Source organism: Tympanuchus pallidicinctus, unplaced genomic scaffold (assembly GCF_026119805.1).
Source record: "Tympanuchus pallidicinctus isolate F22 unplaced genomic scaffold, pur_lepc_1.0 scaffold2, whole genome shotgun sequence".
Taxonomy (NCBI): domain Eukaryota; kingdom Metazoa; phylum Chordata; class Aves; order Galliformes; family Phasianidae; genus Tympanuchus; species Tympanuchus pallidicinctus.
The window spans coordinates 52,010,409-52,027,138 of record NW_026294721.1 but is presented as its reverse complement, the minus strand read 5'-3'; the positions used below and the strand labels follow the sequence as shown (position 1 = coordinate 52,027,138).

General features: G+C 39.1%; 1 protein-coding gene and 1 long non-coding RNA gene across 3 annotated transcripts in view; one reads left to right on the top strand and one right to left on the bottom strand.

The window, feature by feature from the left end:
* ETNPPL (ethanolamine-phosphate phospho-lyase) overlaps window positions 1-16,730 on the top strand; it is a 339,765-nt gene that overhangs the window by 159,125 nt on the left and 163,910 nt on the right. The window lies entirely within an intron of this gene.
* LOC128080012 (uncharacterized) overlaps window positions 1-16,730 on the bottom strand; it is a 35,825-nt gene that overhangs the window by 3,978 nt on the left and 15,117 nt on the right. For both annotated transcript variants that reach the window (XR_008206434.1, XR_008206433.1), the window contains exon 2: window positions 8,911-9,021. This is a non-coding gene — a long non-coding RNA (uncharacterized LOC128080012). The remainder of the gene's footprint in view (window positions 1-8,910; window positions 9,022-16,730) is intronic.

The following is a 16,730-nucleotide window of genomic DNA, read 5'->3' as shown; positions in this document are numbered from 1 at the left end:
TTCATACTTCTACAGGACAGGGCCTTATTTCCACTGATCACCACATCAGATTTAGGCAGCGATAGACATATCAGTATTGGTGCATGAGTGGGAAAACAAGGATAAAAATGAAAGCTTAAGAATAAAAGAGACAAAGAAAACAATCTCACTGGTTCTTATGCTCATCTGGTGCCCTGTTGCAAAAATATTTAAGCACCCATTAATTTATGTATTTATCATTCAGTGAAGGACATGTACATTGTTACTCTTTCCATCTGCAAAGAAGTGAAAAAGGAACAGGATCTGAGCATGTCAGTAATTTGGTTCTGAGAAATAAGTAAAGAATATAAGAGAAAAAAATCCTGCCACAGGAATAGTTACAGATCACAGCAACTCTTTTCTTCTTACTTTCATCTTGTTTTAGCCAAGGAGAACTTGGCATATTGTTTGTAGACAAACAAGGCCGATGCAACAAACACAGGTATCTTTTGCAACTTCAGAAAAAACAGCTTCAGAACCAACGATGGAGAGATGCGGAAGGAGGTAAATCAGACTCTATTAAGCAACTCTGTTTCTCACTATCCACCAATCCTGAAGTTAGCAGTTGCACCCTGTCTCTAAACCCCTCTTCAGTGTTGGTGCAGCATAAGTTGGAGAAGAAAGCACAAAAAGAAACTCAGCCTTTGGGAGCAACGGCATAAGCAGTGAAGGCACAGGATAATCAGAAGACTTTCTCAAGCTGTGACAGGACTTTCTCTTCTAGCTGACGGCTATGGACTTATTCTACTCCTCACATGGTCTTCACTCTTTCCATAAGACTACATCAGCCCCACTTCTACCAGCTTCACCTCTACATTTACTCCTCATAACAGTTCTTTCCAGCTGCACATCATCTTCCTAGCCAAATGCAGCTACAAAATGTTGTAGTTAAATTTAGTGATCTAAGAGATCCAAGGAAAATTACCTGTCAAAAGAATAATTTGTATTTTAAATAAAACGCATCCATTTGCTTCATTAAGGTGCACTGGGTTATGCTCTATCCAATTGCCCACTCTGGGTCAAGCTTTCTTTTGTTCAGGTTGCAAACAATACAGACTGCCTAGTTTTCTTTAAAAAAAAAAATAATAATAATAATAATAATAAAAAAAATCAAATGTTAAGTACTGATACAGTTCCTAGCAAAGGATATGTGACTGTAAAAACCCATGGTTTGCTCACACTTTTTAGACCCTGTGCAGTGCTACAACCTCACTGCAAAAAACGTTTCAGTGCTCTGAGAAGGGTAAGAAGAATGAGCCCAATTGAAGAATTAGGGTGGTTTCTACTGTGGAGACCCCATCTCTGCTGTAGGTCTCAAGAGCCTTGTAAATTCTAAATTCCCCCTTGATGCAGTGCATATACATGCCTATGCTAGTAACAAGCTCAGCATCACAGGTATAGCATGTCTTGCACACTAACCTTCAGTAAGGATTTCCCTAGTTGTTCCCAAAGTCACAGAGACTAACGTGATGCCCTCGGGCTGAGTGCACAAGCAGCATCCAGAATAATGTCAGTAGATCCTGACATATCACCTGACCTGTGATATCATTTGTGAGGTGCATGGTGAGAAGTCACTGCTCTACAACAAGATTCAGCCTTTCTCTCCTTTAAGAGGACTGAACAAAGTAGACTATGTTGAAAGACGTGTTCAACAAATGCATTACAGAGCATTCTTGAGCATTTGACTGTGCAGTTGGTCTCAGCAGGCACTTTATCTGCTTCCCCACTTCCACATAAATGGGCATATAGCCCTTAGGTTGAGTCAAGGTGGATGCTCTAAAATTCATGAATTTTGTGTCTATTGTGAGAAGGCAAAACAGCTGTCAGTAGATAAGCATAAACTTTAACTTGGACCTCTCAAGCCTAGAACTAACATTTGAACAGGACCAGAGCCTTCCTCTCTGATACAAAGCATTCTGGTGCATCGAGTATTTTTCTGGAGAACAAAGTATCCTGAGATGTGGCTCACAGATCCATCAGTTCACAGATTTACAGTACATTAACTATGGTCATGGGAAAATGTTTTTTCCTTCTATAAAGAGGGTCTTGTGTAATATGTAAATGCCATGAGGGATTAGCACAAGATATTATTTTTGCAGCGTGTGAAAGTGTGTTGTGCCAATTCTCAGAACGTCCAGCACCAGCCAAGCCTCATGACAGACCCAGAGGCAAACGCACAACTCTCAGTGCAATTGCCCAGTAAAGATGGGCTGGACGAGCTGAGACATCAGAAACATATGCATTATAAAACATGGGTTTCAGCCTAGGTTTACAAATCGATATATCTGAACTAGCTCTGACAGAAGACAGCTCAAGTAGAAAATTTCATAACATATTTCAGAAAGACTCTGTCCTTATAGAAAAGTGCTACAAAATTCAAATGAAATGAAAGCTCATACGCTTCTGTAAAAATTGCTTTCATCACATATAAAACAAAGACTTTCTGCATGTATTTTTATTATGCTGATGCAGAGGTTTACAGAAGGAAAATGTTTTGATTCAAGTGGAAAAAAACAGAAACTGAAAAAGCATAAAAGAGTACTATTTTCCAGATATGTAAAAGAGTAACTATTTTCCAGATAATTCTACATGAAGACAGTGATATTTTTCAGACTGAGAAATAATTAAAGAGGAATTAAACTCATTCTGTACAGTTCTTACAAGTATATGCATAGCACATGAAATGTGTAGGTTCTCCGAGACCAGGAGTAATAATGGGATGAAAATTTTTTTACCAGATTTCTCAAAATATATGAATTCATCTTTTTCTTTTTTTTTTTTTTTTCCTAAAAATATTCACTTATCTGATGCCCCAATGCATCCAGAATCCTTCATGCAAACAACTTTCTACTGACATCTTTTGACGAGTTAATTCTTACCACCAGTTGTGGAAAGAATCATCTAAAAAACGGGCATGTAAAGATGATGAAGCCTTTTACAAATATACTTCTGAGCCTGGTATGCATTCTATACTTTATATAGTAAATTAATACAAAGGGAGCAGAAGATGATGCCAGGTCAAGAATGAGATTCTTATTACTTACACATAACTATGCCAGGGCAAACTCAGTATATTTGTGAGGTCTGAGGTTTTTGGTTAAAACACAGAACAGAATGGCTGTGAGTAGACTGAAACAATATTTAAAGTAGGATCACCCTCTCTGTAAGCTAGAACAAAGACTTTTAAGGATTGACTTAAATGAGTAACAAGCAGCCTATTAATTCCCAAAATGATGATGTAGCAGTTCTACATATTTAACTATCTTCTCTCTGTTCATATTTATGAGTTAGGTTTTGAGGCTATAACTGTAGATCAGACATCTCCCAAATGAAAAACGCTAACTAGAATAGTGAACTGTTTTCCACATTTGAAGTTACCAGTGTATGCCAAAAGTCCCAAATAATTATGAAAGAAAAGGTAAAAGGTAAAGTTCAGTAGAACACAAACTCTAAATGAGAAACCTTCAGGACTATACATGGTTCAAACAATATTGTTGAAAACATACAGTACAGTTTAAGTATAAACCAAAACATAGCATTGCATAACAACTTGAAGTGGACTGAAAAACAACTGCAAGCAAAAAAGGAAATGAACAAATCTATCTGATCTTTCCAGCTGACTAAAATGCGTACCCTAAAAAAATAAAGTAGTGACAACTAATTTGTGATGTAAAATTATTCCTGTTTTAATTAAATTAAAATAAATGAATATAATTAATTATCTAGGTTGTGAGACACATCTATCCAGACAGAAATCCTCTCTTAGATTCACTGAGGGAAAGGAAGTGGATCAGGCTGAGCTAAATTTGGTTCACTGTTTAAAACTAAGGGTGAGATTTTCAACGTTTTCCAATAGACTTCAACTATATCCCATATTCTGACTTCCTGCCTACAATCTCAGGAGCATTGCAATGATCTTTTCTTCTATCTGAAGTATTTTTGCTGCTGTGGTAGAGCAGGTAAACTCCCCATGGTTATTGGGCTGTCTACTTGTAACATTAATGACTTTTTATCAAGTAAGGTGTGCGTCAGAAGTTTCCCCTAGGCTACCACCCACCATATTTCTTTGATTCTGTCCTCAGAGCCCTCTTGAAAGTTCATGAAATAGAAGCAGGACATCTTTCATTTTTTTTTCTGTGTACAGTCCCTACCCTATATTAAAAGTTCTAATATAGAGCTGCTGTTCTGGTTATGGAATAATATCATTTCTGACATATCAAACAATGACAGCAGACTCTCCAAGATTTTTTTATGTAACCTCCTGGCCTGCCAAGTGGCCCAGCACATGGTGTATACAGATGCACCAGAGACAACTTTCATACCATAAATTCCTTTCCTGCTCTTCTGCTGTGAATGACAACAATATTTTCCACTCATTTCAGTGGCAACAATTCCAGTCCTAGCACAGATTGCCAGTCTAGTTATTCAGGCTTAACAGCAGTTAGCATTTTAGAATAACTTTTTCTCACCCTAATTTTGCTTTTTTTTTTTTTTTTGCTCAAGATTTCTCTCTCATGCTCCCTCTTCTCACTACACCTCTCTTTTTTAATTTTTTAAAAAAGCAATTTGCTCTCTGCCATTTGGTTTCTCAGCAGGGCTGTTTATCAGCACTAGTCACTAAGAGGACAGCTGGTAAGGGAGAGAAAAAGATCCTTAAGAACGAAACTGTGGATTCAAATATGTGAGCCTCTACTCTAAATTGTTTTGTTATGCAATTTGTATTAAACTCACTCCTTAAGTCAGGGGCATACCCTGCAGCACGTAAAGTTCGTAGAAACAGACAAATAATACCCAGAAGCACATAATTGTACAGATAAAGCAAAGGAAGACACCATTTGTTGTTGTGCAGCATTTGTAATTCTGAGAACTCTCCCCTCATTCTGAAGCAGATAAAGTGGTTGGAAGAAAAAAAAGATGAGACTCACAGCTGGAGGAAACACAGGTGTTGAAGTCTGTTGTTACTGCTTTGTTGTGGCTCAAAACAGGCAGGCATGCTTGATATGGGAGAAAGACAAAAAAAAAAAAAGAGATACTTGGGCAAATTGAGCCCAGGACTAAGTGAGTTCAGCTGCCAGGTGGGTCATATTTTCCTACTCTTATCCTTTGCATGGTGAAGTCTTACCTGGTGAAGATGACCTAAATACTGTGACACCAGACAAAGATCTGAACCACTGGTTTCTAACCGTCTTCAGCAGCAGTTTCAGATATGGTTTCAATAACAATTGCCCTTACACTGGAGATGAGCCTGGTTCACTGCAAGAAAACTTAATAAAATTCTTCTGAAGCAAAGTTTCAAAGTGAAGATAGCAGTCAAAAGCAGAGCTGGAGCTTACCAAGACTATTGCCTAAAATGACAGCTTGTCCCACTTGCAAACCAGTTGACACCATTACCAATATCCCCTTTTTGTTCAAACCTTTGCTAATTAGCTCACTTTGACAGCTGCCTCAGTTCTTTCCTGTTAAAAGGCGTGACACTGGCTTTAGAGGAGAAAGTTGCAGGGAATCACATTCTGCACTGGCATCCCAATGGTTTAATTGAAGATGAACACTTTGTTCAACTCTTGTCCTTTTCCCTGGGGTGGCCAGCATTGCTTCAAATGCCTGCTGACTTAAATGGTGACAGCTGCAGGACACAGACTCATGTATCACAAGCTGTGTGCAATAGGAGATAGCCGAAGGGCAGAACTTCAAAGGCACTGGTTGCAACCACCCAAACAGCACAGGGCTGTTGCCACTGCCAGTTGGTAGCTCCAAGCTCAAATGTGGGGCTGTGGCCTCACAAGCAATTGGACATTTGCCATATCTTGGAGGTGCTGTATATCTATCCCAAAGAGAGGCCGGAAGACAGAGGTGAGTACAGTGCTGATTGCTTTAACATTTCTATTGGCCTTGTTTGGTTCCTCCAAAAACTGACATCAGTACATCAACAAAATTTGTCTCCCCTTAGGAGAAAAGGATTGTAATTAAGTTGAGAAAGAATTAGGCTGATTTTAGCATACTTTTTCCAGCACACCAGCTTCAAAAGATATTTAAACATTTTTGTAGAATAAGAATAAACTGCATTTTACGTTTTTCTTGGCACCTGTAATGTAGCTCATAATACTAACACCTTCATAGGAAAATTATCCACATCCTGATCAACATCAAAAACTTCAGGTACTATTGGCTTAGAAAGATATATTGACCTCTAACACTAATCTGGAAATATAATTTATTTCCAGACTCAGGGAGAGTGTAGATTCTACAGAGAAATGTAGGTTACTGCTAAAAGTATACATTGGGCTGCTTTACCACACTTAGAAATTTCCTTCATGGGTCTTGCCAGATTGCTTTCTACATTTCTGTTGCTGCAAAAGAGACTCAGACCTGCACATCTACATACATTTTATGTTTCTACAGATTGACACTGAGCCTCACTCTTGCTCTGTGACCTCTTGTACTACTTCCACTTGGCAAAAAGGACCTTGGGTAAAGACACAGGGTTGCTCTACAGCTAGAAATAGTCTGTCAGGTTGGGCCCTCCTTCAAAGGAGCTATGTTGGAAGGTGCACATTCCCTAGTGCAGTGTCACACTCATTTCTTTCCATCCCAAAACTAAACCCATGGAGCAAAAGAGTTGAGCAGTCTCCCTTTTCACTGCTGGAGAACAAAGGGACAACAGCAGGATGAAGAACAAACACCACAAACACATTCAACTACAGTCACAACACCACATGTGTTCTTATTTCTTTCCCAACCTTTGCTTCTAGGATCACTTTCCTGTGATATGGTGATATTCCTAAATATGGATGCTCTAGATACATATTGCAGTTTCTAGTGCATTTCAACCACTTCTTTTTCCTGCAACATACTGGGCATCTCAGTTTACTTCTGATGTTTAAACTCAGTAGAATACTTGTCAGCAAATGTAGCTGTCACAGCTTATAGTAGATTTTTTAAAAGAAAATGAAATCCTTTTACTATTTCTGCCCAATTAGGAAAACTTCTTTATTTAGGTAGCAAAGAACTATGCCTGCAAATAAAGGCACCAGAAGTCCTCATTCCAAAATCAATGTATGTGATTAGGGTGAAAGCCACATTTGTCATGGAGATTGAAGAACACAGATACACTGTGCAGTATAAGGCACAGTGGACTAAGTTCATCTCTTGCAGAGTGAAATATTGCCTCCAGTTACCTCCATACAACACCATTAATTTAGAAATAGACTTGGCCCACTAGCCTCTTGTTAGCTGTTGTGTAAAAAAACTGATAAAGTGTTGAGAGCAGTACAAGCATAGAGCCACAGAAAGGCATCTCCACAGCAATATGAAGGAGACAAATCCATGCAAAGATTTCCTAAGGCAAGGCATAATAACTGGGAAGAAAACATTCCTACATCTTTTTTTGTCATTCCAGAAAAAAGAAATTACCACCTGTCAGCTGTCTGCCAAATTCCAGGAGGCTGGAAGGAAGCTGGTGATCACACCACCACAACATTTGAAGAAAGATCTGACTGAAAACCTTGCTACGATGAAGAAAATTCATCTTTATTCCATCCGTGTTGGTCACCGTGACACTAACAGGTTCTGGTGTCAGTACAAGCAGCAGAAACTGGAAAGCATACCAGAATTTTTGAAAAGTACCTACAGACTTCCAGAACATCAACAATAGAAGAAGGAATAATTAAAGAATGAGTAGTATATTTGCAAATCTTTCTCTGTCTTTTAAATACTCCTTTCATACAGCTGATGAGGTAGGTGCAGAATGCTTCTAGTTGCTTAAATGCAGTATTATGACACTTTCAAAAAGTGAATGTTAGAAACCTAAATTTCAGAAGGCAATTCACGAGAAAAAAATGTATCTTTCAGCTATGATTTTTTTTTTTAAGGCAATTTATGGCTAGGAACAATTGGAGTTGGTCATACTGAGAGCTCTTACAAGTCTGAACCATTCTGTGGCCTCTCCTCAGGCAGCCATATCAGCAAGGAGGCACATTACAATTTTTATTTATTCTAACTTGCTTTGTTGTTTTCTGCAGCACAGAGATCATTAAGAAAGAAGTTTTTCAGATACAGAAAAATATAACCCAAATTTTTAACGATCTCTCTACTTCAGTTCCCCACTGCATATGCAACTAATTATTTTTCAGTTGCACATTTCCTCAGCCCTTCTTTAATCTGACCAGTCATGGAGACTTAAGAGCTACTAATAAAAGGTGACCACTCCTCTAAACATTCTGGCACCTGAGGAGTGGACATACTACGCAGTCAGCTTGTGAGGCATCCTTTTGCTCTTGGCTTCTGAAAGTTTTAAAGACATTAGAATGGAGGTGGCATCTCCCCTGCAATCAGACTTTCCTGTTTGGGTATGGGTTCCAAACCAAGGCAGGATTAATGAGCAGAAGAAAATAACCCTGCAATTTCTGATGTGCACCTGGCTACGTCTCCTTCGGCATTCATTCCATACACACAAATGAAGGAGACAGAATGTAAGACAGAGGAGGCTCTTTCAGAGCTGAGGGGAATTTTCCAAGTGTTTAGTGGAATAAAAGTAGAGTCAGAAACATTATAACTCTGTCAATAATGTATTATACTTTAAAGAATCAGGGTATATCTATCACTTAGCAAGTTACAGTCTCCCTTTTGAGGGAGTATCTGTATAAAAAACATTCACCTGAAATGATGGACCAGTGCTTTCAAACTAGTCAGCACCTGCTCTCAAACTTGATATACTCTCTAAGTGTTTTAAGTGAAGCCAAAGGATCAAGACTTAATTAGCAGTGAATACTTTTTATACTGATCAGTTTGCTCCAGATCTCCTCAGGGACATAGATTTGTCTCTATCTGGAATCTCCACCCTACCTTCAGCTGCTTGTTAGAAGGTTTGTGTTTTGTCACTTGGCAGACACTTACCTGCTGCATGTGCTCCAATAGAAGAGTGCTTTTGGCAGCAGAGGCTACACAGCTCTTGAGAGAAAGGAAGGCAAGTTGTAGCAGCTTCATCTCTTATGAAGTGCTCCAGCTCTGCCAAACCAAACAAGACAAGGTGATATGCTTTTCTTGCTTCTCCTCCATAGACAGACTCATTAGTGATTGGTTGGTCCCATGAGGATTTTTTCTTCTTTCTTTTCCTGAAGGGATAACAGTCATTCAGGTGTAACTCTTCAATTAAAAGGCTTTCCTTCTCTGGCAGTGAAAATCACACCTCTGCTTATGAAAAAAGCTTTGCTTCCAGCAGAATCACTCAGGTGAAGGTGAAGCTGAAGCCATTAGGAGTGGGATTTTCACAGGTGTCTGACGGTATCAGGTGCCTAAATTAGTCCCAGGCTTTAGTATTTCCATCAGTAAAAAGATACAAAACATGGTCATAAGGGAATGACATTGCAAAAATTAAGGCCACAGGAGTTCTACCTCTGCTGAATGGTTCCTGTTAATAACAGGAGGAACAAAATTTACTCCATCACAGTCTGGAACAGCTTAACAGCTTAGAACAAGCTGGCTGGCTGGCTTGCTTGCTGTGGCAGTGACTTTTCTTTTTTGGTCACTTAAAGAACAAGTGAGATAACTTTGTCATTCCCTTAATTTTTTGCAAGTCTCTAAACACATCAAATACCCATGACCCAGAGGGGAAAAAGAATGTATTTAAAATACACAATAGGTGCCAAATCTAACTCATCGGTCTCTGCTGGGATTCCTGAGAGTCTTGGGAGGTGGGACCTGAAGCAGTTTATTTTGGCATCATTTTCAACTAGGGAATCTTTTGATAGCAGTAACTCTGGAATGGACATGTGCTATGAGAAGAAAGCAGGGTAAGAGCAGAGGAAAGTCTTGTAGTGTAAAAGCAGGGGAAAATTGACTAAATTTGTCTTCCAGCGCTTTTCATTCAAGGAGAATAAGAAGGTGAGAAAAGAAGTAAAATGCAATTTAAAGTTCCATGGAAATGAGAAGTGAGAAAGTCCTTCTTATCATTTAGGTGATCATTTTGACAGACAGGATTGTACTTATTTCAGTCTAGGTGCTATGTCCAGTCTCCACACGAAGCTCTTCCAGTCTACTGGTACTACTTTTGATACTTGTCCTGTCTTTTGTAGCTCTGTCTCTGGATTCAGCTCCAAGAATAAGAAACATGGGAAATAAAAAAAGAAAAACCAAAAAAGTTTTCCTGTAGTTGAAGAACTCATTTAGCTTTTGTCTTCTATGCTTCAGTTTACAATCTCAGTGTTTCTTAACATACTGTTTGATCTGGCAAACAGTCTCACTGAAGTTCAGTTTTCCTTTCTGAAGCATGGAATCAATTGAGTAACTGAGGTAAACATCATTTACTAACTTTTTCAAGTTGAAGTTGCAACCAGGGTGTCAAGAAAAGAACTGGGCAAAAGACTCTTCTGCTGACTGTAGTTTCGTATCTTCACTCATCTATTTGAAATAACAGACCAATGTTTTTAGCTTAGTCTAGGAAAAAAATAAAAAAATAATAAAAAAAAGAAAATAAATTCATTACTAGCTTTACAAGTCTTCCAGAGTCACTCAGGCACTTGGCTGGACTGTAGCAGAGCTGTGTCCAGACTCTTTCTTTGCCTGACCAGCATAGGAGCCAGGATGTATCTACCTATCTGCCAGGCTATCAGATTGGGTCTGGTGTCAGGCTGTCTCAGCCTGTCTCTATTTGCTCTATTTCCTACATAGAATAAATCACTCGTTAGGACTCAGAGAGTGCGCGAAACAGTTTCATCACTAAGTAGCTAGACAAATGGTGGGGGGAAGCAGGAAAGGATTGCAGTCCCTGCTCCAGGAAAAGCTTACACTCTTAAATTAGCAGTCAGTGTAACACAGTCAGAAGCACAGATCTCATTTCTCCTAGGTAAGTGCACTAAGCCTCCAAAATATTCCAAGTATTATCCCCATAAAGCAGAACAAGAGAAACTAAGATTTTCTTCTCTCCCCTCCATCTAAATTAAGGCCCCAGTATCCGAGTGATATTGGTTCAAATGTTCTCAAGATGAGGAAGTAGTTTAACTCCTACAAACAAAATAAGTGTCCCAGTCTCTGGATACTTGGACGAAAGCATTTGAATCTACTTTGTCTTTTTCTTTCCTTGAAAGTGTCATGAAACAAAACATAAGTTGGACACTCTTTCATGCTTAATGAGAAAAACCTGTTATCCCAGGGAAAATAATTTTTACTTTGCTCAAGTTAAACTTTATTTAAGCTTTCAGTTAAATTCAGCTTAATCTCTTCTCAATTTTTTTCCCATTTTGTTACCAATCCAATCTGTAATAATAGTGATTGATTCTCACAGGCATAGCCCAAATCTTTGTTAATTGATGAGGTGGTTTAGTAAAACCTTTCACAACAACCTGCTTGAAAAGCCAATGTGTTCCTGTGTTGGAATATCCAAACCTCTCTTTTCTTAAGGATTTATGTTTGAACAGAGAAATTGAAAAAAAAAAAAAAAAGCAATTCTTGTTTGAACCTTGTCTTGCTCAGTCTCAGCTTGTAAGGAATTTCATTTAATTAAACTGGTTACAAATATATAAAAATATGTGTACATATATATATGTGTGTATGTGTGAGAATGTTTGCATTTGCCCTTAAAAGAAAGTGACCAGCTAGGAAATTACCTGTTGTCCCTGTTTCCCGTTACGGGAAGCAGGTTCTCACTATTGTGAAGATCTCATATGGATTGCTTGCAAGAAGTTCACCAGGGCACTGAATTGAACATGTGTCCCACCAGCCAGCTGGACTTGTACACTGTGTCCAAGATTTCACCCATCACATTGAAAAAAAAGAAATATTCTTAATTTTTTCAAGAGTAACCTTTGACATTTTGGCTCTTGTTTTTTAAATCTTTATCATGCCTGGTCACACCTATTCCTGCTGTTCAGAGGCCCTACATAGGATCTGTCTCAATGATTCTCTGCTGCTGACCAATCTGGCTAGACACTGAAGTCCTCAGCTATTTTTTCTAAATTCACCCACCTGAATAGTATGTTTAAAAAAAAAAAAAAAAGTACTCTTTATTCACAAAGGGACAAAGGCTATTGCAAAGATATTAATAATATCCATCTAATTTCATTAGAAGTTCTTGGGCACTGAAAGGTACAAGAAACACTCTTCATTATTAATACAGACAGGAATAAAATTGGTACAGTCACTACCAAGGCAAACAAATGAAAATTTTCCTTGTAATTCCCCATTATAGTCCCTCAGTTCTTCTAGCAGGAGAGAAAACGTGGAGAGCCTTGAAGTATGTGTTCTTTCCCAAAAACAAAGGAGGATTTTCTGAAAGATGACTGGTATTTTTCTTACTTTCCTTAGTTAAAACTAAAAGGAGTTGCTTGGCATACGAATAAATAAAACAATTGGCCATAGCTTACAGCCATTGAAAAGAACGAAACAGAGCTTGTTGAAAATTGAACTTTTCATTCAAAATTCCTTTGTATTTTAAATGATGAGGAGAAAAATGAAAGTGTCCTCTTCTTTCAGGAAAGTTGGAGCTGACACCCCAAGAGACATGCTGGTGGGATTCTGAGAAGACAGACTGGCAGAAGAGACAGCGAGACTGACTTACCATGTAACCCATAAACTCAGTGAGTCCATGAAAAAGTTTGATTTCACCCAACCAACTTTTCCCCACAGCAGAGTGCTGAGTTTGAACATTTGGGTCTAATTTTTGAACCACTCTTGCTTCCCAAGTAACCATTTCTGCATTCTTTGGTACCTCCATTTTGCATGGTCCCTACAGGACATAAAGTAAATGGGGCTGGTAAATGCAGCTCTATATCTCATCAATATCTTTTAATAGCACAGAACAGTTCAGGTGTGGTTTCAGGGGATATGAAGTAGATATTTTGGTGGCAGATAACATTAAAAATATTACGACACATATCTAGTCAATGCAATACATCTTTCCTGGAATCCTAACACAAAGGGTACGTGTCTGTGTGTACATGTGCACGCAGATTCAGGTTGTTTGCATGTAAACAGAGTGGTGGCTGCTGCCATAAAAAGTGCATATTCTTTTAAAGCCTTTAGCATCTTTCATCACACCTATCACATAACTCTCCCTCATAGTATCCTGCTGACCTCAGAATCACAGAATCACCAAGGTTGGAAAAGACCTAAAAGATCATCCAGTCCAACCGTTCACCTATTACCAATAGTTCCCACTAAGCCATGTCCCTCAACACAACCTCTGCATACTCGTGACAGTTAACCTGCTTCTTTATCACTGCATGTGGTGATCGTTCATCCCTTTAGGACTGCTCTGTCAGACACAGGTGAAGTTTGCATGCTATGGACTAAGCCTCAGTAAACTTAAAGGCACTGGTGAGCCAGTGGTGTTACCAGAGAGACCCTTGAAACCTGCAGTCAGGTCTGCTGAGCCAGTCTTTTTCAGCCACAGCTCACTGCGGCTTATGGTTATTCACCATCTAGGCCTATTCAGCAGCAGAACTAAAACACAGAGGCAGTAAATCCCATTGCAATCTCCTCCATATATGACACACTTTATTGTAACAGAATAAGGGGTTCAGCTCTGTTGGACCAAATCAAGTTGCCCTGTGTTAAGTATCCCATTTTAGATTCAAATCCCTGCTAAACCCTCTGCTTATGCTTGCGGTTAACATTATTTTTATATCTGTCTTCAGAAATGAAAGACAGAAGCAGCTCACACATAGCAGCAACAGCATCAGCAGCTTTTAAAGGCTGACTCCATAGATTAAAGGGTGATACACTGAGCACCACCACCCCAGTGTCTACTGATTAGGTCGGGAGAAAGGCTGAGTGACAAACATGTTTCCAATCTGCCTAGCCCATGCAGCGAAATGGAGCAATCTGGCCTGAAAAGGGATTTAGACTTTTGTTGTGCGCAAGGGGGGGAAAAAGCTGATTAAAATCCATCAACAATGCTCTCCCTCTTGGTGATCTCAGAGATAAGGAACAGAGTCTGGATACAGTTCATATCCTACCTCTCACCAGGCCCCACACTTCCACTCAAAAGACAAAAGCTGGCAGATGAGGGCAAATGATGCTGTCTTGCTATTGAGCAGCCTGTTCACTTAAAAACATGTTGTACAATGCGTTGAGCCTGCCTGGGGCATTTGATCCGGCGATTTTTAAAGTGAGAGTGAATCCTCAGCCCATTACATGGCACTGAGTGTATGTAGCACTGCATGTGTAAAAAGGATCTCTATAGACAGATAGAAAGGTCTTGCTCCAACTTATTTACAGTCTACACCACAAAGACATTTCACCAGAGAATAACAGCAGCCCACAGCTGTCGTGTGGGGTAGGCAAAGGTAGAAGTGGGGCAGACAAAGAAGAGATGTGGCAAAAAAAAAAAAAAAAAAAAAAAAACAAAGGAGAAGGAAGTAAGATTTCTAAGAGAGGGTTATTAGATCCCCTTACAAAGAAAGCAGATCACATGGTTTCCTTTATTCTGGTTATTTAATATATGCCATCCTGTGCATTTCAGTGTGACTGCCATAAGGAGAGAGCCATTACATTATCTCTTGTCGGAAGGACTGAGAATGAGGTGATAACCCATTTTTCTGAAACCTCGCAGCCCCTTGGAAAAAAAGATTTTGCCTTGTTTCATCAGAAAGAGCAGAAAAGATTAAAAATACAATTCTAGTTGCCCATAAGCAAGTCTGTTCTTTGCTTATTTTTAATCGCATTCATTTTTTCAAATGAAAGCAAATGAAGAACCGGATGCACGTGTGGAAAATCAACCCATACAGAAGACAGATGCTTGTTTTCTTGTGGCAGAAATGCAGATGATGCCCTATGACAGTTGTGAAGAACACCAACAAAATGGTTGCTGGAAAATAGCAGCAATCACCTCTGTTACTCTACAGATGCCCCTTGCGATAGGCATTAGTACAGAGCTTTCTCCTTCACAATTATTAAACAGAGTTCTGCAAGCCCTTATTGCTGCCATATTTGAAGAGCAGTATTCAGATGCAGATTGCCTTAAATCCCATCAACCCATTCAAGCGTTTGTATGCAAGTGTGCCTGTTTCTGTGTGTGTGTGTTTAGATGCATTTATCTATATATACAACACTCACTCTGTGCACACCTTCTCTCCATCCTCTCGCTCAGAGAGAAAGAGCTAAATTGTCGAAGACGAGAAATGTGTATTTTCCAGGCTACTTTGTCAGATGCTCGTGTGTGTGTCTTATAAATATTTCATACCAAATATTTAACATTATTCCTTCCCCAATCGGATCAGCTTTGAAATGCTCCTCAAAGTGAATTCTCCCCTAACAATGGCTTGACGCAAAAGCCTTTTTTCTCTCTTAAGAAGAGGAGGCTGCACATGGTCTGCTACCATAGCAGCATGAATAGTTCTTATTTAATGGAAAATAAAAGATACTTTACATTAATTCAGTGGGGGATGGAAAGCTGGGCACATGCGTACCTTGTGCTTCAAACATGGAGTAGCATCATACCTTGACCTCCCCTCCTCTGGTCCCATGATTATTACCCAGCTTGCATTAGAACCGTAATGGGAAGTGACAAGTTTATGTAAATGATCCACACAAGGATTTTGCTCTTGTAAAACAGAGCAGTTACTCTGGGCTTTCTAATTATTTCATGCCTTGTGGTTCTGTGACGGGGCAGAGATGACTATTACTTGAAAAGTATATTGTGATTGACAAGCCACTGTCCCCCTGGAACTCATTAAGGCCTGTGCTTTGCAAGAGGGGGTAGAAAACTCTACCAGGCACACCACATGCACTCAGGCACACGCACACATGCTCGCCCTAGTGCCAGTTGTTCTTTCAGATTGTTTGTTGGGATTTTTACACTAGTAGAGAAAAGCAAAATCTGCACATCTCAAAAAAGTTCCACGTCCTGGCTACAAATTGACCAATTATCATCTGCTTTTCCATTTTTAACTTAAAATCTAAGATGAACAGCAATGTATCTGTCAAACATACAAAGGTCTTTGGATTTTATTTACTGTATGGAAAAAGATTTTTTATATCACAATGTTTGACAGAATGGGGAGCAGAGAAGGGCTTGGATAAGAAAAGAGGGCTACAATAAAAGCCGCCACTAGTTCATTTCTGCTGCAATGTGATTTGTGCAAGTGCCTTCCAGTACATGTGGAGGGCCATCCTTCTGCCTCTGCGTGACATGTTTGCCTTTCTTTCTTAATTGATTTTTCTGGCCTTCAAACTTGCAAACAAAATGACAATTTGTTTGGCAAAAGTAGAGCTCCTGTCTTTTGAAACATATACCACATTCCAACCATGGAGAGAGGAAAAATCCTATTCAGCAGCTGCATTAATGCTTTCCATTGTAGAAGTGGTTTTGAATTCTGCTGCTGCTTTTGGATGTAACACGGTTTAGCATAAAATCAATTCATTGTTAACTCCATAGCGGTTGGATCTTATGGGCCTGCAGCATTTCTTACTTTCAGTTACTTTTTATTTGTGATTGAGACACTCTGGAAAAAAACTTCAGAAAAGCACTTGGCCCACTTGAATTCTTCCATTAGAGAGCACTGGCTCTCTGCGTACGTCTAGCTTTCTCAGTGTTGGCTCAAATAGAATTAAATAAATAAACTAAACAAAAACAATACACTAAAACCTCACCTCTTTTTGGCTTTACTGTTTCAATTTGACCAGGCATTGAGTACTCAATTGATGTTTCCAGCAACCCATTCGGCTATGTCTGCAAAGGCAATTTATGTTTTCACTGTTGTTTCATAAAAGTTCTACAT